The sequence below is a fragment of the Salvelinus fontinalis genome, chromosome 10 (genome assembly GCF_029448725.1).
Source record: "Salvelinus fontinalis isolate EN_2023a chromosome 10, ASM2944872v1, whole genome shotgun sequence".
NCBI classification, from domain to species: domain Eukaryota; kingdom Metazoa; phylum Chordata; class Actinopteri; order Salmoniformes; family Salmonidae; genus Salvelinus; species Salvelinus fontinalis.
The window spans coordinates 2,169,368-2,196,009 of NC_074674.1; the positions used below are offsets into that span (position 1 = coordinate 2,169,368).

Below are 26,642 nucleotides of genomic sequence, written 5' to 3' on the forward strand. Positions count from 1 at the left end.
GTGATACAGAGAAGAGCAGTCTCAGTTGAGTGACTAGTCTTGAAACCTGACTGATTTGGATCAAGAAGGTCATTCTGAGAGAGATAGCAGGAGAGCTGGCCAAGGACGGCACGTTCAAGAGTTTTGGAGAGAAAAGAAAGAAGGGATACTGGCCTGTAGTTGTTGACATCGGAGGGATCGAGTGTAGGTTTTTTCAGAAGGGGTGCAACTCTCGCTCTCTTGAAGACGGAAGGGACGTAGCCAGCGGTCAAGGATGAGTTGATGAGCGAGGTGAGGTAAGGGAGAAGGTCTCCGGAAATGGTCTGGAGAAGAGAGGAGGGGATAGGGTCAAGCGGGCAGGTTGTTGGGCGGCCGGCCGTCACAAGACGCGAGATTTCATCTGGAGAGAGAGGGGAGAAAGTGGTCAGAGCACAGGGTAGGGCAGTGTGAGCAGAACCAGCGGTGTCGTTTGACTTAGCAAACGAGGATCGGATGTCGTCGACCTTCTTTTCGAAATGGTTGACGAAGTCGTCTGCAGAGAGGGAGGAGGGGGGGGAGGGGGAGGAGGATTCAGGAGGGAGGAGAAGGTGGCAAAGAGCTTCCTAGGGTTAGAGGCAGATGCTTGGAATTTAGAGTGGTAGAAAGTGGCTTTAGCAGCAGAGACAGAAGAGGAAAATGTAGAGAGGAGGGAGTGAAAGGATGCCAGGTCCGCAGGGAGGCGAGTTTTCCACCATTTCCGCTCGGCTGCCCGGAGCCCTGTTCTGTGAGCTCGCAATGAGTCGTCGAGCCACGGAGCGGGAGGGGAGGACCGAGCCGGCCTGGAGGATAGGGGACATAGAGAGTCAAAGGATGCAGAAAGGGAGGAGAGGAGGGTTGAGGAGGCAGAATCAGGAGATAGGTTGGAGAAGGTTTGGGCAGAGGGAAGAGATGATAGGATGGAAGAGGAGAGAGTAGCGGGGGAGAGAGAGCGAAGGTTGGGACGGCGCGATACCATCCGAGTAGGGGCAGTGTAGGAAGTGTTGGATGAGAGCGAGAGGGAAAAGGATACAAGGTAGTGGTCGGAGACTTGGAGGGGAGTTGCAATGAGGTTAGTGGAAGAACAGCATCTAGTAAAGATGAGGTCAAGCGTATTGCCTGCCTTGTGAGTAGGGGGGGAAGGTGAGAGGGTGAGGTCAAAAGAGGAGAGGAGTGGAAAGAAGGAGGCAGAGAGGAATGAGTCAAAGGTAGACATGGGGAGGTTAAAGTCACCCAGAACTGTGAGAGGTGAGCCGTCCTCAGGAAAGGAGCTTATCAAGGCATCAAGCTCATTGATGAACTCTCCAAGGGAACCTGGAGGGCGATAAATGATAAGGATGTTAAGCTTGAAAGGGCTGGTAACTGTGACAGCATGGAATTCAAAGGAGGCGATAGACAGATGGGTAAGGGGAGAAAGAGAGAATGACCACTTGGGAGAGATGAGGATCCCGGTGCCACCACCCCGCTGACCAGAAGCTCTCGGGGTGTGCGAGAACACGTGGGCAGACGAAGAGAGAGCAGTAGGAGTAGCAGTGTTATTTGTGGTGAGCCATGTTTCCGTCAGTGCCAAGAAGACGCATAGGCTGAGATGAGCTCTGCCTTGTTGGCCGCAGATCGGCAGTTCCAGAGGCTACCGGAGACCTGGAACTCCACGTGGGTCGTGCGGGCTGGGACCACCAGGTTAGGGTGGGCGCGGCCACGCGGTGTGAAGCGTTTGTATGGTCTGTGCAGAGAGGAGAGAACAGGGATAGACAGACACATGGTTGACAGGCTACAGAAGAGGCTACGCTAATGCAAAGGAGATTAGAAGAGAGGGAAGGCTGCCGTTACAGAACCACACACCAATCTCGGACCAAGCAGGGTAGCAACGGGCAGCAGCGGCAGCAGCAGCAGCAGCGGTACCAGGAGGAATGGACTTGGGAAGAGGTGTTGGACGGAAAGGGTTGCTACACATGGGAGGAGATCCTGGCTGGTAAGGAACGCCTTCCATGGGAACAGGTGGAGGCAGCTAGGAGAGCGGAAGCAGCCGCGAAGGGGAACCGGTGTTATGAGTGAACACGGCTGGCCAGGAAGCCCGAGAAGAAATCCCAAAAATTTCTTGGGGGGGGGGTGGCTAAAGGGGAGTGTGGCGAAATCAGGTAGGAGACCTGCGCCAACTTCCCGGGCTTGCCGTGGTGAGCGAGAGTACGGGCAGACACCGTGTTGTGCGGAAAGGCGCACGGTGTCTCCTGTACGTGTGTATAGCCCGGTGCGGTACATCCCAGCTACACGTATCGGCCGGGCTAGAGTGGGCATCGAGCCAGGTGCCATGAAGCCGGCTCAACATATCTGGTCTCCAGTACGTCTCCTCGGGCCGGTGTACATGGCACCAGCCTTGCGCATGGTGTCTCCGGTTCGCCAGCACAGCCCAGTGCGGGCTATTCCACCTCGCCGCACTGGCCTGGCTACAGGGAGCATTAAACCAGGTAAGGTTGGGCAGGCTCGGTGCTTAAGAGCTCCTGTACGCCTTCACGGTCTGGTATATCCGGCACCACCTCCTCGCCCCAGCCCAGTAACACCAGTGCCTTCACCACGCACCAGGCTTCCTGTGCGTCTCCAGAACTCTGTTCCTCCTCCACGCACTCTCCCTGTGGTGCGTGTCTCCAGCCCGGTACCACCAGTTCCGGCACCACACACCAAGCGTACTGTGCGTATCCAGAGCCCTGTACGCACTGTTCCTTCTCCCCGTACTCGCCCTGAGGTGCGTGCCCTCAGCCCGATACCACCAGTGCCGGTACCACGCACCAGGTGTATAGTGCGCCTAGAGAGTCCAGTGTGCCCTGTTCCTGCTCCCCGCACTAGCCTTGAGGTGTGTGTCTACAAACCGGTACCACCAGTTCCGGCAACACGCACCATGCCTACTGTGCGCCTCAGCAGGTCTAAGCTGCCTGCCTGCCCAGCGCCGTCTGAGCTGCCTGCCTACCCAGCGCCGTCTGAGCTGCCTGCCTGCCCAGCGCCGTCTGAGCTGCCTGCCTACCCAGCGCCGTCTGAGCTGCCTGCCTGCCCAGCGCCGTCTGAGCTGCCTGCCTGCCCAGCGCCGTCTGAGCTGCCTGCCTGCCCAGCGCCATCTGAGCTGCCTACCTGCCCAGCGCCATCTGAGCCATCCGTCTGCCCAGCGCCATCTGAGCCGCCCGTCTGTCCCGAGCCGTCAGAGCCGCCCGTCTGTCCCGAGCCATTAGAGCCGTCCATCAGTCAGGAGCCGCTAGAGCCGTCCATCAGTCAGGAGTTGCCAGAGCCGCCAGCCAGTCAGCAGCTGCCAGAGCCGCCAGCCAGTCAGGAGCTGCCAGAGCCGCCAGCCAGTCAGGAGCTGCCAGAGCCGCCAGCCAGTCAGGAGCTGCCAGAGCCGCCCGCCAGTCATGAGCCGCCCGCCAGTCATGAGCCGCCCGCCAGTCATGAGCCGCCCTCCAGTCATGAGCCGCCCTCCAGTCATGAGCCGCCCTCCAGTCATGAGCCGCCCTCCAGTCATGAGCCGCCCTCCAGTCATGAGCTGCCTTCCAGTCATGAGCTGCCCTCCAGTCATGAGCTGCCCTCCAGTCATGAGCTGCCTTCCAGTCATGAGCTGCCCTCCAGTCATGAGCTGCCCTCCAGTCATGAGCTGCCACTCAGTCCGGAGCTGCCACTCAGTCCGGAGCTGCCATTCAGTCCGGAGCTGCCATTCGTCCGGAGCTACCTCTCTGTCCTAAGATACCTCTCTGTCCTAAGCTACCTCTCGGTTCGGAGCTGTCTCCTCAGTCTGATGGGGCCCTTTGTGAGGGTTCCTAAGCCAAGGTCGGCGGCGAGGGTCGCCACTCAAAGGACGCTAAGGAGGGGGACAAAGACAATGGTGGAGTGGTGTCCTTGTCCAGCGCCGGAGCCGCCACCGCGGACAGATGCCCACCCAGACCCTCCCCTAGAGTTTTAGGGGGTGCGTTCGGAGTCCGCACCTCAGGAGGGGGGTACTGTCACGTTCTGACCATAGTTCTTGTGTGTTTTGCTTGTTTTAGTGTTGGTCAGGACGTGAGCTGGGTGGGCATTCTATGTTGTGTGTCTAGTTTGTCTGTTTCTATGTTTGGCCTAGTATGGTTCTCAATCAGAGGCAGGTGTTTTGTGTTGTCTCTGATTGGGAATCATATATAGGTGGCTTGTTTTGTGTTGGGGTTTGTGGGTGGTTGTTTCCTGTCTTTGTGTTTTCTCTGCACCAGCTAGGACTGTATCGGTTTGCCACATTTTGTTATTTTGTATCGTGTTAAGTGTTCACTGTTTTATTGTTTTATTAAACATGTTGAGCACTGGCTACGCTGCGTGTTGGTCCGATCCCTGTTACACCCTCTCTTCTCGTGAAGAGAGGGAAGGCTGCCGTTACAAAGGGTTAGTCATAAGAAAATAATGTCAAGCCTTGTTATTTGTTTATGTAACTTATTATGTGATTTGTGATTTGTTTTACACCTGAACTAATGTAGGCTTGCTTAAACAAAGTGCCTGAATACGTATGCAACAACTAGATTTTACTTATTTTATTTTTATTAATCTTTAAAAAAAAAAATGAGTAGACTGTTGACAACAATTCTTTTTTAAATTAAATACATTTTAATCCCACTTTGTAACACAATAAAATGTGAAGAAATCCAAGGGGTATGAATACTTTTGCAAGGCCCTGTATCTCCAAGTCTGGGGGATGGGGTCCCTGTGTCTGTGTAGCTGTGAATGACACATAGAGACTGAACGGGTGGGGAGAGGAGATCTACTGCCTGTCTGTCAGAAGGATGGCACCTGCAGGGGAGACGCACACACAACACAAATCAATGTGACTGACATCTGGAGGCCTCAGGAAAGGAAAAGGCTATAAGGCTGTTTTGCTCAAGGTCAGTTTCACCAAGGTCAGTTCGAATTACAAATCAGTGACTGCTCAGCAACAGCTGAAATGATACTGACGGTAAGAGATCCCGGACAAATGTTTATTCCTACATTTACTATTGCAAACTGGTGAATGGATTCAAATATAGAACAGCCATTTAGTGAGGGAAGTAAAAAGTGTACTTTGGGAGAGAGAGAGGGAAAGAAAGTGAGAGAGAGTAAGAGAGAGGGAGAAGGAAATAGAGAGAGAGAGAGAGATGAGCGAGAGATTCAGAGAGAGAAAAAAAGAGTGAGAAAGAGGAGAGAGAGAGAAAAAAGAGAGTGAGCTAGGAAAGAGAGAGAGTATTTAAGTGTTTAATGCGGGAGCATTCCTGGTTGGATTCAGCTCTTTGACGTTTCCGCAGCACACAGCTGTCACCATGGAAACCACACTCAGAGAGGCTAGAGAGAAAGAGAGTGAGAGAGACAGTGTGAGAAACCGGCAGAATGGAGAGAGAAGAGAGAGATAGAAAGAGAGTGATAGAGGGAGCAGATACAGTGGGAGAGAGAGGAGAGAGAGAGGGGAGATAGAGAGACGTAGGGTGGTTGCAGTCTGGCGGCTGCACCACATAACACAGATGTCCATGAGGGAGAGGAGCCTGGGCTGGGGTGTGCTGTTCTGAGCCTGCTGGGAAACTGCAGCAGCACCATCTCTGAGTGGGGGAGAGGAGAGGAGAGCGAGGATAAACACCATCTCTGAATGGGGGAGAGGAAAGCGGCGACAAACACCAGCACTGGGCATGCTCCATTCTCAAGGCCAGTGAGATTTCAGCTCTTTAGTCTCTCGGCTCCGTCAGCTCTCTGCCTCCATCCCATCTTCCATCTGTCAGTTCAGTCTTTATAACTACATCATACCACCAGGACTCTCCGTCTCCTGGAAATGGCTCTATACTAAATGAAAATGGACTGATTTATCTAGTAATTGATTGATCTAATGGTGGATTTATTGATGAAGACATGTGTCCTTCATATGGCCCCGCGGCTGACTCATCTAGTGACAGAGAGGCAGAGAGGCCTGTAAGAGAAGAGATGGGCATAGCAACACAGCAGCCAATTGGGCGTGCCACCAGAGCAACCTCACACACACACAAAGACTGTCACATGAACAGCTCTCACCATTTCCCATCTAACATCACCTCCTCTTTGTCACAGGTTGACCTTCCTGTAACTAGTATTTCATAGATTTTTTTAACCTTTATTTATATAGGCAAGTCAGTTAAGAACAATTTGTTATTTACATTGACGGCTTACCCTGGCCAAACCCTAACCCGGACGATGCTGGGCCAATTGTGCGCCGCCCTATGGGATCCAATCACGACCAGTTGTGATACAGCCTGGAATCGAACCAGGGTCTGTAGTGACGCCTCTAGCACTGAGATGCAGTGCCTAGTAATAAGTCACTGATGTCACCGACTAGCAGGTTTACTCCCCACCCTCACCTAACCATCAGCCTCTCTACTCTGGGGTTTAATAGTCTGCAGAACCACACCCTGTTCGCCTCTTTCTGACAAATCACTGGGCTTTCACTGATCCCTTGAAATCAGTGCTCTGTCAGAACTATAGTGTGTGTGTGTGTGTGTGTGTGTGTGTGTGTGTGTGTGTGTGTGTGTGTGTGTGTGTGTGTGTGTGTGTGTGTGTGTGTGTGTGTGTGTGTGTGTGTGTGTGTGTGTGTGCTCTAGGATTGAGTGTTATCCAGAGTAGTATCTGTTCCTGTACCATACTGGGGTATATGGTACTCCCGGCATGCACACAAACAGCACTATTTCTTTTCAAATGTAAAAACTATTTTTTTTTACGTACAAAATGAATTTAGGCAGTAGGGATCTTGATCCAGGAGGGGATTGAGATGTCTCTGATGTAACAAAGAAGCTTGATCTTACAAGCTAGCGACTTAGCTAGCATGTTAGCAAACCAAATGCATGGTTGGAGAATGAGCTGGAGATTATTACAAGTTGCACGTCTTCCATAGTTAACTTATAGTTAGTTATAAACAGTGGCATGTGCATCGTGAATGGTGGAAGTGTATGAGCAGTAAATGTGTTTGAATGTTTGCTGTAATGCTTTAACAACAGAATAAAAATATTCAAGTGATTGTCAATCACCAACTAACATTTTGTTTCGAAATTATCCGTTTCTGTTTGTTGATGGTGATGATAAAGACTGTGAACCAGCAGCGTACTGTATGTGTGAACAACAGCGTACTGTATGTGTGAACAACAGCGTACTGTATGTGTGAACCAGCAGCGTACTGTATGTGTGAACAACAGCGTACTATATGTGTGAACCAGCAGCGTACTGTATGTGTGAACAACAGCGTACTGTATGTGTGAACAGCAGTGTACTGTATGTGTGAACAACAGCGTACTGTATGTGTGAACAGCAGTGTACTGTATGTGTGAACAACAGCGTACTGTATGTGTGAACAGCAGCGTACTGTATGTGTGAACAACAGCGTACTGTATGTGTGAACCAGCAACGTACTGTATGTGTGAACAGCAGCGTACTGTATGTGTGAACAACAGCGTACTGTATGTGTGAACATAGTGTACTGTATGTGTGAACAACAGCGTACTGTATGTGTGAACAGCAGCGTACTGTATGTGTGAACAACAGCGTACTGTATGTGTGAACAGCAGCGTACTGTATGTGTGAACAGCAGCGTACCGTATGTGTGAACAGCAGCGTACTGTATGTGTGAACCAGCAGCGTACTGTATGTGTGAACAGCAGCGTACTGTATGTGTGAACAGCAGCGTACTGTATGTGTGAACAGCAGCGTACCGTATGTGTGAACAGCAGCGTACTGTATGTGTGAACCAGCAGCGTACTGTATGTGTGAACAGCAGCGTACTGTATGTGTGAACCAGCAGCGTACTGTATGTGTGAACAGCAGCGTACTGTATGTGTGAACAGCAGCGTACTGTATGTGTGAACCAGCAGCGTACTGTATGTGTGAACAGCAGCGTACTGTATGTGTGAACCAGCAGCGTACTGTATGTGTGAACAGCAGCGTACTGTATGTGTGAACAGCAGCGTACTGTATGTGTGAACAGCAGCGTACTGTATGTGTGAACAGCAGCGTACTGTATGTGTGAACAGCAGCGTACTGTATGTGTGAACAACAGCGTACTGTATGTGTGAACAGCAGCGTACTGTATGTGTGAACAACAGCGTACTGTATGTGTGAACAGCAGCGTACTGTATGTGTGAACAACAGCGTACTGTATGTGTGAACAGCAGCGTACTGTATGTGTGAACAGCAGCGTACCGTATGTGTGAACAGCAGCGTACTGTATGTGTGAACAACAGCGTACCGTATGCGTGAACAGCAGCGCACTGTATGTGTGAACAACAGCGTACTGTATGTGTGAACAACAGCGTACTGTATGCGTGAACAGCAGCGCACTGTATGTGTGAACAGCAGCGTACTGTATGTGTGAACAGCAGCGTACTGTATGTGTGAACAGCAGCGTACTGTATGTGTGAACAACAGCGTACTGTATGTGTGAACAACAGCGTACTGTATGTGTGAACAGCAGTGTACTGTATGTGTGAAGAACAGCGTACTGTATGTGTGAACAACAGCGTACTGTATGTGTGAACAGCAGTGTACTGTATGTGTGAACAGCAGCGTACTGTATGTGTGAACAGCAGCGTACTGTATGTGTGAACAACAGCGTACTGTATGTGTGAACAACAGCGTACTGTATGTGTGAACAACAGCGTACTGTATGTGTGAACAACAGCGTACTGTATGTGTGAACAGCAGCGTACTGTATGTGTGAACAACAGCGTACTGTATGTGTGAACAGCAGCGTACTGTATGTGTGAAAAACAGCGTACTGTATGTGTGAACAGCAGCGTACTGTATGTGTGAAAAACAGCGTACTGTATGTGTGAACCAGCAGCGTACTGTATGTGTGAACAGCTGCGTACTGTATGTGTGAACAGCAGCGTACTGTATGTGTGAACAGCAGCGTACTGTATGTGTGAACAGCAGCGTACTGTATGTGTGAACAGCAGTGTACTGTATGTGTGAACCAGCAGCGTACTGTATGTGTGAACAACAGCGTACTGTATGTGTGAACAGCAGCGTACTGTATGTGTGAACAGCAGCGTACTGTATGTGTGAACAGCAGCGTACTGTATCTGTGAACAGCAGCGTACCGTATGTGTGAACCAGCAGCGTACCGTATGTGTGAACAGCAGCGTACTGTATGTGTGAACAGCAGCGTACTGTATGTGTGAACAACAGCGTACTGTATGTGTGAACAGCAGCGTACTGTATGTGTGAACAGCAGCGTACTGTATGTTTGAACAGCAGCGTACTGTATGTGTGAACAGCAGCGTACTGTATGTGTGAACAGCAGCGTACTGTATGTGTGAACAGCAGCGTACTGTATGTGTGAACAACAGCGTACTGTATGTGTGAACAACAGCGTACTGTATGTGTGAACAACAGCGTACTGTATGTGTGAACAGCAGCGTACTGTATGTGTGAACAACAGCGTACTGTATGTGTGAACAGCAGCGTACTGTATGTGTGAACAACAGCGTACTGTATGTGTGAACAACAGCGTACTGTATGTGTGAACAGCAGCGTACTGTATGTGTGAAGAACAGCGTACTGTATGTGTGAACAGCAGCGTACTGTATGTGTGAACAACAGCGTACTGTATGTGTGAACAGCAGCGTACTGTATGTGTGAACCAGCAACGTACCGTATGTGTGAACCAGCAACGTACTGTATGTGTGAACCAGCAACGTACTGTATGTGTGAACCAGCAACGTACTGTATGTGTGAACCAGCAACGTACTGTATGTGTGAACAGCAGCGTACTGTATGTGTGAACCAGCATCGTACTGTATGTGTGAACAACAGCTTACTGTATGTGTGAACAACAGCTTACTGTATGTGTGAACAACAGCGTACTGTATGTGTGAACAACAGTGTACTGTATGTTTGAACCAGCAGCATACTGTATGTGTGAATAGCAGTGTACTCTGTGTGAACAGCAGCGTACTGTATGTGTGAACCAGCATCGTACTGTATGTGTGAACAACAGCGTACTGTATGTGTGAACAACAGCGTACTGTATGTGTGAACCAGCAGCGTACTGTATGTGTGAACCAGCAGCGTACTGTATGTGTGAACAGCATCGTACTCTGTGTGAACAGCAGCGTACTGTATGTGTGAACAACAGCGTACTGTATGTGTGAACAGCAGCGTACTGTATGTGTGAACAACAGTGTACTGTATGTGTGAACAGCAGCGTACTGTATGTGTGAACAGCAGCGTACTGTATGTGTGAACAACAGCGTACTGTATGTGTGAACCAGCAACGTACTGTATGTGTGAACAACAGCGTACGGTATGTGTGAACAACAGCGTACTGTATGTGTGAACAGCAGCGTACTGTATGTGTGAACAGCAGTGTACTGTATGTGTGAACAACAGTGTACTGTATGTGTGAACAGCAGTGTACTGTATGTGTGAACAGCAGTGTACTGTATGTGTGAACAACAGTGTACTGTATGTGTGAACAGCAGTGTACTGTATGTGTGAACAACAGTGTACTGTATGTGTGAACAGCAGTGTACTGTATGTGTGAACAACAGTGTACTGTATGTGTGAACAGCAGTGTACTGTATGTGTGAACAACAGTGTACTGTATGTGTGAACAGCAGCGTACTGTATGTGTGAACAGCAGTGTACTGTATGTGTGAACAACAGTGTACTGTATGTGTGAACAACAGCGTACTGTATGTGTGAACAACAGCGTACTGTATGTGTGAACAACAGCGTAATGTATGTGTGAACAACAGCGTAATGTATGTGTGAACAACAGTGTACTGTATGTGTGAACAACAGCGTACTGTATGTGTGAACAACAGCGTACTGTATGTGTGAACAGCAGCGTACTGTATGTGTGAACAACAGCGTAATGTATGTGTGAACAACAGTGTACTGTATGTGTGAACATAGCGTACTGTATGTGTGAACAACAGCGTAATGTATGTGTGAACAACAGTGTACTGTATGTGTGAACAACAGTGTACTGTATGTGTGAACAACAGTGTACTGTATGTGTGAACAACAGCGTACTGTATGTGTGAACAACAGTGTACTGTATGTGTGAACAACAGCGTACTGTATGTGTGAACAGCAGCGTAATGTATGTGTGAACAACAGCGTACTGTATGTGTGAACCAGCAGCGTACTGTATGTGTGAACCAGCAGCGTAATGTATGTGTGAACAACAGCGTACTGTATGTGTGAACCAGCAGCGTACTGTATGTGTGAACCAGCAGCGTAATGTATGTGTGAACAACAGCGTACTGTATGTGTGAACCAGCAACGTACTGTATGTGTGAACAACAGCGTACTGTATGTGTGAACAACAGTGTACTGTATGTGTGAACCAGCAACGTACTGTATGTGTGAACCAGCAACGTACTGTATGTGTGAACAACAGCGTACTGTATGTGTGAACCAGCAACGTACTGTATGTGTGAACAGCAGCGTACTGTATGTGTGAACAACAGCGTACTGTATGTGTGAACAACAGCGTACTGTATGTGTGAACAACAGTGTACTGTATGTGTGAACCAGCAACGTACTGTATGTGTGAACCAGCAACGTACTGTATGTGTGAACAACAGCGTACTGTATGTGTGAACCAGCAACGTACTGTATGTGTGAACAACAGCGTACTGTATGTGTGAACAGCAGCGTACTGTATGTGTGAACAGCAGTGTACTGTATGTGTGAACAACAGCGTACTGTATGTGTGAACAGCAGTGTACTGTATGTGTGAACAACAGCATCGTACTGTATGTGTGAACAACAGTGTACTGTATGTGTGAACAACAGCATCGTACTGTATGTGTGAACAACAGGGTACTGTATGTGTGAACAACAGCATCGTACTGTATGTGTGAACAACAGCGTACTGTATGTGTGAACAACAGCGTACTGTATGTGTGAACAGCAGCGTACTGTATGTGTGAACAGCAGCGTACTGTATGTGTGAACAACAGCGTACTGTATGTGTGAACAACAGCATCGTACTGTATGTGTGAACAACAGCGTACTGTATGTGTGAACAGCAGCGTACTGTATGTGTGAACAACAGCGTACTGTATGTGTGAACAGCAGCGTACTGTATGTGTGAACAGCAGTGTACTGTATGTGTGAACAACAGCATCGTACTGTATGTGTGAACAACAGCGTACTGTATGTGTGAACAGCAGCGTACTGTATGTGTGAACAGCAGCGTACTGTATGTGTGAACAGCAGTGTACTGTATGTGTGAACAGCAGTGTACTCTATGTGTGAACAGCAGCGTACTGTATGTGTGAACAACAGCGTACTGTATGTGTGAACAGCAGCGTACTGTATGTGTGAACAGCAGTGTACTGTATGTGTGAACAGCAGTGTACTCTATGTGTGAACAGCAGCGTACTGTATGTGTGAACAGCAGTGTACTGTATGTGTGAACAGCAGCGTACTGTATGTTTGAACCAGCAGCATACTGTATGTGTGAATAGCAGTGTACTCTGTGTGAACAGCAGCGTACTGTATGTGTGAACCAGCATCGTACTGTATGTGTGAACAGCAGTGTACTGTATGTGTGAACAACAGTGTACTGTATGTGTGAACCAGCAGCGTACTGTATGTGTGAACCAGCAGCGTACTGTATGTGTGAACAACAGCGTACTGTATGTGTGAACCAGCAGCGTACTGTATGTGTGAACCAGCAGCGTACTGTATGTGTGAACAGCATCGTACTCTGTGTGAACAGCAGCGTACTGTATGTGTGAACCAGCAGTGTACTGTATGTGTGAACAACAGCGTACTGTATGTGTGAACAGCAGCGTACTGTATGTGTGAACAGCAGCGTACTCTGTGTGAACAGCAGCGTACTGTATGTGTGAACCAGCAGTGTACTGTATGTGTGAACAACAGCGTACTGTATGTGTGAACCAGCATCGTACTGTATGTGTGAACAACAGCGTACTGTATGTGTGAACCAGCAACGTACTGTTTGTGTGAACAACAGCGTACGGTATGTGTGAACCAGCAACGTACTGTTTGTGTGAACAACAGCGTACTGTATGTGTGAACAGCAGTTTACTGTTTGTGTGAACAGCAGTGTACTGTATGTGTGAACAACAGCGTACTGTATGTGTGAACAGCAGTTTACTGTTTGTGTGAACAGCAGTGTACTGTATGTGTGAACAGCAGCGTACTGTATGTGTGAACAACAGCGTAATGTATGTGTGAACAACAGCGTAATGTATGTGTGAACCAGCAACGTACTGTATGTGTGAACCAGCAACGTACTGTATGTGTGAACAGCAGCGTACTGTATGTGTGAACCAGCAACGTACTGTATGTGTGAACCAGCAGCGTACTGTATGTGTGAACAGCAGTGTACTCTATGTGTGAACAGCAGCGTACTGTATGTGTGAACAACAGCGTAATGTATGTGTGAACAGCAGCGTACTGTATGTGTGAACAGCAGCGTACTGTATGTGTGAACCAGCAGCGTACTGTATGTGTGAACAGCAGTGTACTGTATGTGTGAACAGCAGCGTAATGTATGTGTGAACAACAGCGTACTGTATGTGTGAACCAGCAGCGTACTGTATGTGTGAACAGCAGTGTACTGTATGTGTGAACAACAGCGTACTGTATGTGTGAACCAGCAACGTACTGTATGTGTGAACAGCAGCGTACTGTATGTGTGAACAACAGTGTACTGTATGTGTGAACAGCAGCGTACTGTATGTGTGAACAACAGCGTACTGTATGTGTGAACAACAGCGTACTGTATGTGTGAACAGCAGTGTACTGTATGTGTGAACAACAGCGTAATGTATGTGTGAACCAGCAACGTACTGTATGTGTGAACCAGCAACGTACTGTATGTGTGAACAACAGCGTACTGTATGTGTGAACAGCAGCGTACTGTATGTGTGAACAACAGCGTACTGTATGTGTGAACAGCAGCGTACTGTATGTGTGAACAACAGCGTACTGTATGTGTGAACCAGCAACGTACTGTATGTGTGAACAACAGCGTAATGTATGTGTGAACAACAGCGTACTGTATGTGTGAACCAGCAACGTACTGTATGTGTGAACAACAGCGTACGGTATGTGTGAACAACAGCGTACTGTATGTGTGAACAGCAGTTTACTGTTTGTGTGAACAGCAGTGTACTGTATGTGTGAACAACAGCGTACTGTATGTGTGAACAGCAGCGTAATGTATGTGTGAACAACAGCGTAATGTATGTGTGAACCAGCAACGTACTGTATGTGTGAACCAGCAACGTACTGTATGTGTGAACAACAGTGTACTGTATGTGTGAACCAGCAGGGTACTGTATGTGTGAACCAGCAGTGTACTGTATGTGTGAACCAGCAGCGTACTGTATGTGTGAACAGCAGTGTACTCTATGTGTGAACAACAGCGTACTGTATGTGTGAACAACAGTGTACTGTATGTGTGAACAACAGCGTACTGTATGTGTGAACAACAGCGTACTGTATGTGTGAACAACAGTGTACTGTATGTGTGAAGAAGCAACGTACCGTATGTGTGAACCAGCAACGTACTGTATGTGTGAACAGCAGCGTACTGTATGTGTGAACAGCAGTGTACTCTATGTGTGAACCAGCAGCGTACTGTATGTGTGAACAACAGCGTACTGTATGTGTGAACAGCAGCGTACTGTATGTGTGAACAGCAGCGTACTCTATGTGTGAACAACAGCGTACTGTATGTGTGAACAACAGCGTACTGTATGTGTGAACAGCAGCGTACTGTATGTGTGAACAACAGCGTACTGTATGTGTGAACAGCAGCGTACTCTATGTGTGAACAGCAGCGTACTGTATGTGTGAACAGCAGTGTACTGTATGTGTGAACAACAGCGTACTGTATGTGTGAACAGCAGCGTACTGTATGTGTGAACAGCAGTGTACTGTATGTGTGAACAACAGCGTACTGTATGTGTGAACAACAGCGTACTGTATGTGTGAACAACAGCGTACTGTATGTGTGAACAGCAGCGTACTGTATGTGTGAACAGCAGTGTACTGTATGTGTGAACAACAGCGTACTGTATGTGTGAACAGCAGCGTACTGTATGTGTGAACAGCAGTGTACTGTATGTGTGAACAACAGCGTACTGTATGTGTGAACCAGCAGCGTACTGTATGTGTGAACAACAGCGTACTGTATGTGTGAACAACAGCGTACTGTATGTGTGAACAGCAGCGTACTGTATGTGTGAACAGCAGCGTACTGTATGTGTGAACAACAGCGTACTGTATGTGTGAACAGCAGTGTACTGTATGTGTGAACCAGCAGCTTACTGTATGTGTGAACAGCAGCGTACTGTATGTGTGAACAGCAGTGTACTGTATGTGTGAACAACAGCGTACTGTATGTGTGAACAGCAGCGTACTGTATGTGTGAACAGCAGCGTACTCTGTGTGAACAGCAGCGTACTGTATGTGTGAACCAGCAGTGTACTGTATGTGTGAACAACAGCGTACTGTATGTGTGAACCAGCATCGTACTGTATGTGTGAACAACAGCGTACTGTATGTGTGAACCAGCAACGTACTGTTTGTGTGAACAACAGCGTACGGTATGTGTGAACCAGCAACGTACTGTTTGTGTGAACAACAGCGTACTGTATGTGTGAACAGCAGTTTACTGTTTGTGTGAACAGCAGTGTACTGTATGTGTGAACAACAGCGTACTGTATGTGTGAACAGCAGTTTACTGTTTGTGTGAACAGCAGTGTACTGTATGTGTGAACAGCAGCGTACTGTATGTGTGAACAACAGCGTAATGTATGTGTGAACAACAGCGTAATGTATGTGTGAACCAGCAACGTACTGTATGTGTGAACCAGCAACGTACTGTATGTGTGAACAGCAGCGTACTGTATGTGTGAACAGCAGTGTACTCTATGTGTGAACCAGCAGCGTACTGTATGTGTGAACAACAGCGTACTGTATGTGTGAACAGCAGCGTACTGTATGTGTGAACAGCAGCGTACTCTATGTGTGAACAACAGCGTACTGTATGTGTGAACAACAGCGTACTGTATGTGTGAACAGCAGCGTACTCTATGTGTGAACAGCAGCGTACTGTATGTGTGAACAGCAGTGTACTGTATGTGTGAACAACAGCGTACTGTATGTGTGAACAGCAGCGTACTGTATGTGTGAACAGCAGTGTACTGTATGTGTGAACAACAGCGTACTGTATGTGTGAACAACAGCGTACTGTATGTGTGAACAACAGCGTACTGTATGTGTGAACAGCAGCGTACTGTATGTGTGAACAGCAGTGTACTGTATGTGTGAACAACAGCGTACTGTATGTGTGAACAGCAGCGTACTGTATGTGTGAACAGCAGTGTACTGTATGTGTGAACAACAGCGTACTGTATGTGTGAACCAGCAGCGTACTGTATGTGTGAACAACAGCGTACTGTATGTGTGAACAACAGCGTACTGTATGTGTGAACAGCAGCGTACTGTATGTGTGAACAGCAGCGTACTGTATGTGTGAACAACAGCGTACTGTATGTGTGAACAGCAGTGTACTGTATGTGTGAACCAGCAGCTTACTGTATGTGTGAACAGCAGCGTACTGTATGTGTGAACAGCAGTGTACTGTATGTGTGAACAACAGCGTACTGTATGTGTGAACAGCAGCGTACTGTATGTGTGAACAGCAGCGTACTCTGTGTGAACAGCAGCGTACTGTATGTGTGAACCAGCAGTGTACTGTATGTGTGAACAACAGCGTACTGTATGTGTGAACCAGCATCGTACTGTATGTGTGAACAACAGCGTACTGTATGTGTGAACCAGCAACGTACTGTTTGTGTGAACAACAGCGTACGGTATGTGTGAACCAGCAACGTACTGTTTGTGTGAACAACAGCGTACTGTATGTGTGAACAGCAGTTTACTGTTTGTGTGAACAGCAGTGTACTGTATGTGTGAACAACAGCGTACTGTATGTGTGAACAGCAGTTTACTGTTTGTGTGAACAGCAGTGTACTGTATGTGTGAACAGCAGCGTACTGTATGTGTGAACAACAGCGTAATGTATGTGTGAACAACAGCGTAATGTATGTGTGAACCAGCAACGTACTGTATGTGTGAACCAGCAACGTACTGTATGTGTGAACAGCAGCGTACTGTATGTGTGAACCAGCAACGTACTGTATGTGTGAACCAGCAGCGTACTGTATGTGTGAACAGCAGTGTACTCTATGTGTGAACAGCAGCGTACTGTATGTGTGAACAACAGCGTAATGTATGTGTGAACAGCAGCGTACTGTATGTGTGAACAGCAGCGTACTGTATGTGTGAACCAGCAGCGTACTGTATGTGTGAACAGCAGTGTACTGTATGTGTGAACAGCAGCGTAATGTATGTGTGAACAACAGCGTACTGTATGTGTGAACCAGCAGCGTACTGTATGTGTGAACAGCAGTGTACTGTATGTGTGAACAACAGCGTACTGTATGTGTGAACCAGCAACGTACTGTATGTGTGAACAGCAGCGTACTGTATGTGTGAACAACAGTGTACTGTATGTGTGAACAGCAGCGTACTGTATGTGTGAACAACAGCGTACTGTATGTGTGAACAACAGCGTACTGTATGTGTGAACAGCAGTGTACTGTATGTGTGAACAACAGCGTAATGTATGTGTGAACCAGCAACGTACTGTATGTGTGAACCAGCAACGTACTGTATGTGTGAACAACAGCGTACTGTATGTGTGAACCAGCAACGTACTGTATGTGTGAACAACAGCGTACTGTATGTGTGAACCAGCAACGTACTGTATGTGTGAACAACAGCGTACTGTATGTGTGAACCAGCAACGTACTGTATGTGTGAACAACAGCGTAATGTATGTGTGAACAACAGCGTACTGTATGTGTGAACCAGCAACGTACTGTATGTGTGAACAACAGCGTACGGTATGTGTGAACAACAGCGTACTGTATGTGTGAACAGCAGTTTACTGTTTGTGTGAACAGCAGTGTACTGTATGTGTGAACAACAGCGTACTGTATGTGTGAACAGCAGCGTAATGTATGTGTGAACAACAGCGTAATGTATGTGTGAACCAGCAACGTACTGTATGTGTGAACCAGCAACGTACTGTATGTGTGAACAACAGTGTACTGTATGTGTGAACCAGCAGGGTACTGTATGTGTGAACCAGCAGTGTACTGTATGTGTGAACCAGCAGCGTACTGTATGTGTGAACAGCAGTGTACTCTATGTGTGAACAACAGCGTACTGTATGTGTGAACAACAGTGTACTGTATGTGTGAACAACAGCGTACTGTATGTGTGAACAACAGCGTACTGTATGTGTGAACAACAGTGTACTGTATGTGTGAACCAGCAACGTACCGTATGTGTGAACCAGCAACGTACTGTATGTGTGAACAGCAGCGTACTGTATGTGTGAACAGCAGTGTACTCTATGTGTGAACCAGCAGCGTACTGTATGTGTGAACAACAGCGTACTGTATGTGTGAACAGCAGCGTACTGTATGTGTGAACAACAGCGTACTGTATGTGTGAACAACAGCGTACTGTATGTGTGAACAGCAGCGTACTCTATGTGTGAACAGCAGCGTACTGTATGTGTGAACAGCAGCGTACTGTATGTGTGAACCAGCAACGTACTGTATGTGTGAACAACAGCGTACTGTATGTGTGAACAACAGCGTACTGTATGTGTGAACAGCAGCGTACTCTATGTGTGAACAGCAGCGTACTGTATGTGTGAACAGCAGCGTACTGTATGTGTGAACAACAGCGTACTGTATGTGTGAACAGCAGCGTACTGTATGTGTGAACAGCAGTGTACTGTATGTGTGAACAACAGCGTACTGTTTGTGTGAACAACAGCGTACTGTATGTGTGAACAACAGCGTACTGTATGTGTGAACAGCAGCGTACTGTATGTGTGAACAGCAGTGTACTGTATGTGTGAACAACAGCGTACTGTATGTGTGAACAGCAGCGTACTGTATGTGTGAACAGCAGTGTACTGTATGTGTGAACAACAGCGTACTGTATGTGTGAACCAGCAGCGTACTGTATGTGTGAACAACAGCGTACTGTATGTGTGAACAACAGCGTACTGTATGTGTGAACCAGCAGCGTACTGTATGTGTGAAGAACAGCGTACTGTATGTGTGAACAACAGCGTACTGTATGTGTGAACAGCAGTGTACTGTATGTGTGAACCAGCAGCGTACTGTATGTGTGAACAGCAGCGTACTGTATGTGTGAACAGCAGCGTACTGTATGTGTGAACAGCAGCGTACTGTATGTGTGAACAGCAGTGTACTGTATGTGTGAACAGCAGTGTACTCTATGTGTGAACAGCAGCGTACTGTATGTGTGAACAGCAGTGTACTGTATGTTTGAACAGCAGTGTACTGTATGTGTGAACAGCAGCGTACTGTATGTGTGAACAGCAGCGTACTGTATGTGTGAACAGCAGCGTACTGTATGTGTGAACAGCAGCGTACTGTATGTGTGAACAGCAGTGTACTGTATGTGTGAACAGCAGCGTACTGTATGTGTGAACAGCAGCGTACTGTATGTGTGAACAGCAGTGTACTGTATGTGTGAACAGCAGCGTACTCTATGTGTGAACAACAGCGTACTGTATGTGTGAACCAGCAGGGTACTGTATGTGTGAACAACAGCGTACTGTATGTGTGAACAGCAGCGTACTGTATGTGTGAACCAGCAGGGTACTGTATGTGTGAACAACAGCGTACTGTATGTGTGAACAGCAGCGTACTGTATGTGTGAACAGCAGCGTACTGTATGTGTGAACCAGCAGGGTACTGTATGTGTGAACAGCAGCGTACTGTATGTGTGAACCAGCAGGGTACTGTATGTGTGAACCAGCATCGTACTGTATGTGTGAACAACAGCGTACTGTATGTTTGAACAGCAGCGTACTGTATGTGTGAACAGCAGCGTACTGTATGTGTGAACAACAGCGTACTGTATGTGTGAACCAGCAGGGTACTGTATGTGTGAACAACAGCGTACTGTATGTGTGAACCAGCAGCGTACTGTATGTGTGAACAGCAGTGTACTCTATGTGTGAACCAGCAACGTACTGTATGTGTGAACAGCAGCGTACTGTATGTGTGAACAGCAGCGTACTGTATGTGTGAACAACAGCGTACTGTATGTGTGAACCAGCAGGGTACTGTATGTGTGAACAGCAGTGTACTGTATGTGTGAACCAGCAGCGTACTGTATGTGTGAACAACAGCGTACTGTATGTGTGAACAACAGCGTACTGTATGTGTGAACAACAGCGTACTGTATGTGTGAACAGCAGTGTACTGTATGTGTGAACCAGCAGCGTACTGTATGTGTGAACAACAGCGTACTGTATGTGTGAACAGCAGCGTACTGTATGTGTGAACAGCAGCGTACTGTATGTGTGAACAGCAGCGTACTGTATGTGTGAACAGCAGTGTACTGTATGTGTGAACCAGCAGTGTAATGTATGTGTGAACAGCAGTGTACTGTATGTGTGAACAACAGCGTACTGTATGTGTGAACAGCAGTGTACTGTATGTGTGAACAGCAGTGTACTCTATGTGTGAACAGCAGCGTACTGTATGTGTGAACAGCAGCGTACTGTATGTGTGAACAGCAGTGTACTCTATGTGTGAAAAACAGCGTACTGTATGTGTGAACAACAGCGTACTGTATGTGTGAACAACAGCAGCGTACTGTATGTGTGAACAGCAGCGTACTGTATGTGTGAACAACAGCAGCGTACTGTATGTGTGAACCAGCAGCGTACTGTATGTGTGAACAACAACAGCGTACTGTATGTGTGAACAGCAGCGTACTGTATGTGTGAACAACAGCAGGGTACTGTATGTGTGAACAGCAGTGTACTGTATGTGTGAACAACAGCAGCGTACTGTATGTGTGAACAGCAGTGTACTGTATGTGTGAACAACAGCGTACTGTATGTGTGAACAGCAGTGTACTGTATTTGTGAACAGCAGTGTACTGTATGTGTGAACAACAGCAGCGTACTGTATGTGTGAACAGCAGTGTACTGTATGTGTGAACAACAGCAGCGTACTGTATGTGTGAACAGCAGTGTACTGTATGTGTGAACAACAGCAGCGTACTGTATGTGTGAACAGCAGCGTACTGTATGTGTGAACAACAGCGTACTGTATGTGTGAACAGCAGCGTACTGTATGTGTGAACAGCAGCGTACTGTATGTGTGAACAACAGCGTACTGTATGTGTGAACCAGCAGTGTACTGTATGTGTGAACAGCAGTGTACTGTATTTGTGAACAGCAGTGTACTGTATGTGTGAACAACAGCGTACAGTATGTGTGAACAGCAGCGTACTGTATGTGTGATCCAGCATCGTACTGTATGTGTGAACAACAGCGTACTGTATGTGTGAACAGCAGTGTACTGTATGTGTGAACAACAGCGTACTGTATGTGTGAACAGCAGCGTACTGTATGTGTGAACAGCAGCGTACTGTATGTGTGAACAGCAGCGTACTGTATGTGTGAACCAGCAGCGTACTGTATGTGTGAACAGCAGCGTACTGTATGTGTGAACCAGCAGCGTACTCTATGTGTGAACAGCAGCGTACTGTATGTGTGAACCAGCAGCGTACTGTATGTGTGAACAGCAGCGTACTGTATGTGTGAACAGCAGCGTACTGTATGTGTGAACAGCAGCGTACTGTATGTGTGAACAGCAGCGTACTGTATGTGTGAACAGCAGCGTACTGTATGTGTGAACCAGCAGCGTACTGTATGTGTGAACAGCAGCGTACTGTATGTGTGAACAGCAGCGTACTGTATGTGTGAACAGCAGCGTACTGTATGTGTGAACAACAGCGTACTGTATGTGTGAACAACAGCGTACTGTATGTGTGAACCAGCAGCGTACTGTATGTGTGAACAGCAGCGTACTCTATGTGTGAACAGCAGCGTACTGTATGTGTGAACCAGCAGCGTACTGTATGTGTGAACAGCAGCGTACTGTATGTGTGAACAGCAGCGTACTGTATGTGTGAACAGCAGCGTACTGTATGTGTGAACCAGCAGCGTACTGTATGTGTGAACAGCAGCGTACTGTATGTGTGAACAGCAGCGTACTGTATGTGTGAACAGCAGCGTACTGTATGTGTGAACAGCAGTGTACTGTATGTGTGAACAACAGCGTACTGTATGTGTGAACAACAGCGTACTGTATGTGTGAACCAGCAGCGTACTGTATGTGTGAACAGCAGCGTACTGTATGTGTGAACAGCAGTGTACTGTATGCTTGAACAACAGCGTACTGTATGTGTGAACAGCAGCGTACTGTATGTGTGAACAGCAGTGTACTGTATGTGTGAACAACAGCGTACTGTATGTGTGAACAGCAGCGTACTGTATGTGTGAACAACAGCGTACTGTATGTGTGAACAGCAGCGTACTGTATGTGTGAACAACAGTGTACTGTATGTGTGAACAGCAGTGTACTGTATGTGTCAACAGCAGCGTACTGTATGTGTCAACAGCAGCGTACTGTATGTGTGAACAGCAGGGTACTGTATGTGTGAACAGCAGCGTACTCTATGTGTGAACAGCAGGGTACTGTATGTGTGAACAGCAGTGTACTGTATGTGTCAACAGCAGCGTACTGTATGTGTGAACAGCAGGGTAATGTATGTGTGAACAGCAGCGTACTGTATGTGTGAACAACAGCGTACTGTATGTGTGAACCAGCAGCGTACCGTATGTGTGAACAACAGCGTACTGTATGTGTGAACCATTAGCGTACTGTATGTGTGAACCAGCAGCGTACCGTATGTGTGAACAACAGCGTACTGTATGTGTGAACCATTAGCGTACTGTATGTGTGAACCAGCAGCGTACCGTATGTGTGAACAGCAGTGTACTGTATGTGTGAACAGCAGTGTACTCTATGTGTGAACAGCAGCGTACTGTATGTGTGAACAGCAGTGTACTGTATGTGTGAACAACAGCGTACTGTATGTGTGAACAACAGCGTACTGTATGTGTGAACCAGCAGCGTACTGTATGTGTGAACAACAGCGTACTGTATGTGTGAACAACAGCGTACTGTATGTGTGAACCAGCAGTGTACTGTATGTGTGAACAGCAGTGTACTGTATGTGTGAACCAGCAGCGTACTCTATGTGTGAACAGCAGTGTACTGTATGTGTGAACAGCAGCGTACTGTATGTGTGAACAGCAGTGTACTGTATGTGTGAACCAGCAACGTACTGTATGTGTGAACAGCAGTGTACTGTATGTGTGAACAACAGCGTACTGTATGTGTGAACAGCAGCGTACTGTATGTGTGAACAGCAGTGTACTGTATGTGTGAACAACAGCGTACTGTATGTGTGAACAGCAGCGTACTGTATGTGTGAACAGCAGCGTACTGTATGTGTGAACAGCAGCGTACTGTATGTGTGAACAGCAGTGTACTGTAGGTGTGAACAACAGCGTACTGTATGTGTGAACAGCAGCGTACTGTATGTGTGAACAGCAGCGTACTGTATGTGTGAACAGCAGCGTACTGTATGTGTGAACAGCAGCGTACTGTATGTGTGAACAGCAGCGTACTGTATGTGTGAACAACAGCGTACTGTATGTGTGAACAACAGTGTACTGTATGTGTGAACCAGCAACGTACTGTATGTGTGAACAACAGTGTACTGTATGTGTGAACAACAGCGTACTGTATGTGTGAACAGCAGTGTACTGTATGTGTGAACAGCAGTGTACTGTATGTGTGAACAACAGCGTACTGTATGTGTGAACCAGCAACGTACCGTATGTCTGAACCAGCAACGTACTGTATGTGTGAACAGCAGCGTACTGTATGTGTGAACAGCAGTGTACTGTATGTGTGAACAACAGTGTACTGTATGTGTGAACAGCAGCGTACTGTATGTGTGAACAACAGTGTACTGTATGTGTGAACAGCAGTGTACTGTATGTGTCAACAGCAGCGTACTGTATGTGTCAACAGCAGCGTACTGTATGTGTGAACAGCAGCGTACTGTATGTGTGAACAGCAGCGTACTGTATGTGTGAACAGCAGCGTACTGTATGTATGAACAGCAGCGTACTGTATGTGTGAACCAGCAGCGTACTGTATGTGTGAACAACAGCGTATTGTATGTGTGAACAGCAGCGTACTGTATGTGTGAACCAGCAGCGTACCATATGTGTGAACAGCAGCGTACTGTATGTGTGAACCAGCAACGTACTGTATGTGTGAACCAGCAACGTACTGTATGTGTGAACCAGCAGCGTACCATATGTGTGAACAGCAGCGTACTGTATGTGTGAACCAGCAACGTACTGTATGTGTGAACCAGCAACGTACTGTATGTGTGAACAACAGCGTACTGTATGTGTGAACAACAGCGTACTGTATGTGTGAACAGCAGCGTACTGTATGTGTGAACCAGCAACGTACTGTATGTGTGAACAACAGCGTACTGTATGTGTGAACCAGCAACGTACTGTATGTGTGAACAACAGCGTACTGTATGTGTGAACCAGCAACGTACTGTATGTGTGAACAACAGCGTACTGTATGTGTGAACCAGCAGCGTACTGTATGTGTGAACCAGCAGTGTACTGTATGTGTGAACAACAGCGTACTGTATGTGTGAACAACAGCGTACTGTATGTGTGAACAACAGCGTACTGTATGTGTGAACAACAGCGTACTGTATGTGTGAACAACAGCGTACTGTATGTGTGAACAACAGCGTACTGTATGTGTGAACAACAGCGTACTGTATGTGTGAACAACAGCGTACTCTATGTGTGAACAACAGCGTACTGTATGTGTGAACAACAGCGTACTGTATGTGTGAACAACAGCGTACTGTATGTGTGAACAGCAGTGTACTGTATGTGTGAACCATTAGCGTACTGTATGTGTGAACCATTAGCGTACTGTATGTGTGAACAGCAGCGTACTGTATGTGTGAACAGCAGCGTACTGTATGTGTGAACAGCAGCGTACTGTATGTGTGAACAGCAGCGTACTGTATGTGTGAACAGCAGCGTACTGTATGTGTGAACAGCAGCGTACTGTATGTGTGAACAGCAGCGTACTGTATGTGTGAACAGCAGCGTACTGTATGTGTGAACAGCAGCGTACTGTATGTGTGAACAGCAGCGTACTGTATGTGTGAACAGCAGCGTACTGTATGTGTGAACCAGCAGCGTACTGTATGTGTGAACAGCAGCGTACTGTATGTGTGAACAGCAGCGTACTGTATGTGTGAACCAGCAGCGTACTGTATGTGTGAACAGCAGTGTACTGTATGTGTGAACAGCAGCGTACTGTATGTGTGAACAGCAGCGTACTGTATGTGTGAACAACAGCGTACTGTATGTGTGAACCAGCAGCGAACTGTATGTGTGAACCAGCAGCGTACTGTATGTGTGAACAGCAGTGTACTGTATGTGTGAACAGCAGTGTACTGTATGTGTGAACCAGCAGCGTACTGTATGTGTGAACAGCAGTGTACTGTATGTGTGAACAGCAGCGTACTGTATGTGTGAACAGCAGCGTACTGTATGTGTGAACAACAGCGTACTGTATGTGTGAACCAGCAGCGAACTGTATGTGTGAACCAGCAGCGTACTGTATGTGTGAACCAGCAGGGTACTGTATGAGGCTCTGCTTGACCAGACTAAGGTCTCTCTCTGCTTCACCAGACTAGAGTCTCTCTCTGCTCTACCAGACTAGAGTCTCTCTCTGCTCTACCAGACTAGGGTCTCTCTATGGGAACACTAGAGACTCTCTATGGGACCAGACTAGAGTCTCTCTATGGGACCAGACGAGAGTCTCTTTCTGGGACAAGACTAGTGTCTCTCTATGAGACCAGACTAGAGTCTCTCTCTGCTCTACCAGACTAAGGTCTCTCTCTGCTTGACCAGACAAAGGTCTCTCTCTGCTCTACCAGACTAGGGTCTCTCTCTGCTTGACCAGACTAAGGTATCTCTCTGCTTCACCAGACTAGAGTCTCTCTCTGCTCTACCAGACTAGGGTCTCTCTATGGGAACACTAGAGACTCTCTATGGGACCAGACTAGAGTCTCTCTCTGGGACCAGACTAGAGTCTCTCTATGGGACCGACTAGAGTCTCTCTATGGGACCAGACCAGAGTATCTCTATGGGACCAGACTAGAGTCTCTCTCTGCTTGACCAGACTAGGGTCTCTCTCTGCTTGACCAGACTAGGGTCTCTCTCTGCTTGACCAGACTAGGGTCTCTCTCTGCTCTATCAGACTATAGTCTCTCTCTGCTCTACCAGACTAGGGTCTCTCTCTGGGACCAGACGAGAGTCTCTCTCTGCTCTACCAGACAAGGGTCTCTCTATGGGACCACACTTGAGTCTCTCTATGGGACCAGACTAGAGTCTCTCTATGGGACAAGATTAGAGTCTCTCTATGGGACAAGATTAGAGTCTCTCTATGGGACCAAAATAGAGTCTCTCTATGGGACCAAACTAGAGTCTCTCTATGGGACCAGACTACAGTCTCTCTATGTGACCAGACTAGAGTCTCTCTATGGGACCAGACTAGTCTCTCTATGGG

At 47.4% G+C, this 26,642-nt stretch overlaps 1 protein-coding gene across 2 annotated transcripts in view; it reads right to left on the reverse strand.

The window, feature by feature from the left end:
* nrg2a (neuregulin 2a) overlaps window positions 1-26,642 on the reverse strand; it is a 222,831-nt gene that overhangs the window by 162,317 nt on the left and 33,872 nt on the right. The gene's annotated exons all lie outside the window — the stretch shown is intronic.